Source organism: Otolemur garnettii, unplaced genomic scaffold, assembly GCF_000181295.1.
Source record: "Otolemur garnettii isolate 467f Iridium unplaced genomic scaffold, OtoGar3 scaffold00091, whole genome shotgun sequence".
Taxonomy (NCBI): domain Eukaryota; kingdom Metazoa; phylum Chordata; class Mammalia; order Primates; family Galagidae; genus Otolemur; species Otolemur garnettii.
Window position 1 is genome coordinate 4083880 of NW_003852486.1, and position 1937 is coordinate 4085816.

The window sequence follows — 1937 nt, forward strand, 5'->3', positions numbered from 1 at the left end:
TCCAACTCCTGGGCTCAAGTGATTTTCCTGCCTCCGCCTCCCAAGTAGCTGGGACTACAGGTGCCTGGCTATTTTTTGGTTGCAGTCATCGTTGTTTGACGGCCCAGGCTGGATTCAAACCTGCCAGCTCAGGTGTATATGGTTGGTGCCTTAGCTGCTTGAGCTACAAGTGCAGAGCCATTGTTATTTTTCTGAGACAGCCTCAAGTTGTCACCCTGGGTAGAGTGTTGTGGCATCACAGCTCTCAGCAACCTCCAACTCCTGGGCTTAAGTAATTCTCTTGCCTCAGCCTCCTAAGTAGCTGGGACTACAGGCTCCTGCCACAACGCCTGGCTATTTTTTGGTTGTAGTTGTCGTTGTTTGGCAGACCAGGGCTGGATTCAAACCTGCCAGCTCTGGTGTATGTGGCTGGCGCCTTAGCTGCTTGAGCTACAGGCACTGAGGAAAAGAAAAAAATTAAATGAGCAAAGGACTTAAATAGACATTTCTCCACAGAAGACATACAAGTGGCCAATAAGCACATGAAATGATACACAACATTTTTAGTCATTAGAGAAATGCAAACCAAAACCAAGTCAATGAGATACCACTTCACACCCACTAGGGTAGCTAAAATGAAAATAAAAACAGAAAATAATGAGCATTGGCATAGGTGCAGTGGGCAGTGGCTGATGCTTATAGTCCCAATATCGATTTATAATCTCAGCACCCGTTTGTAATCCCAGCACTCTGGGAGGCCAAGGCTGGGGATCTCTTGAGCTCAGGAGTTTGAGACCAGGCTGAGCAAGAGTGAGACCCACTCTGTACTAAAAATAGAAAAATTAGCTGGCATTGTAGGGGAGGCCTGCAGGCCCAGCTACTTGGGAGGCTGAGGCAGGAGGATCATTTCCAGGAGTTTGAGGTTGCTATGAGCTATGATGATGCCACAGAATTCTAGCCTAGGCAACACAGTAAGATGCTAACTAAGGGAAGAGGAGGAGATGGGAAGGGGAGAGAGGAGAGAGGGAGGGAAGGAGGAAGGGAGAAAAGAAAAAAGAAAGAACAAATATTGGTAAAGATGTGGAGAAACTGGAGCCCTCAGACATCGCTGCTGGTGGTGGGGAAGTAAAATAATGCAGCTGCAGTGGAAGTTTGGCAGTTCTTCAATAAACTAAGCATGAAGTTAGCATATGACCCAGAATTTCACTCCTGAGTACACATCCAAAAGAATTGAAAACAGCATAGTGACTGTGGCTCAGTGAGTAGGACACTGACCCCATATACCAAGGGTGGCGGGTTCAAACCCGGCCCTGGCCAAACTGCAACAAAGAAATAGCCAGTTGTTGTGGCAGGTGCCTGTAGTCCCAGCTACTCAGGAGGCTGAGGCAAGAGAATAGCCTAAGCCCAGGAGTTGGAGGTTGCTGTGAACTGTGTGATGCCATGGCACTTTACCAAGTGGGATAAAGCGAGACTCTGTCTCTACAAAAAAAAAGGGCAACGCTTGTGGCTCAGAATAGTAGGGTGCTGGCCCCATATGCCAGAGGTGGCGGGTTCAAACCCAGCCCCAGCCAAAAACTGAGAAAAAAAAAATTGAAAACAAACATTCAAACAATGGCTTGGTGCTCTAGCTCAGTGGTTAGGGCACCAGCCACATACACTGAGGCGGGTGGGTTCAAAACCAGCCTGGGCCTGTTAAACAACAATGACAACTGCAACAAAAAAATAGCTGGGCTCGGCGCCTGTGGCTCAAGTGGCTAAGGCGCCAGCCACATACACTTAAGGTGGTGGGTTCAAATCCAGCCCAGGCCCGCCAAACAACAATGATGGCTGCAACCAAAAAAACAAAAATAGCCAGGCATTGTGGCAGGCACCTGTGTCCCAGCTACTTGGGAGGAAGAGGCAGAGGCAGGAGACTCGCTTGAGCCCAGGAGTTGTAGGTTACGTGAGCGGTGATGCCA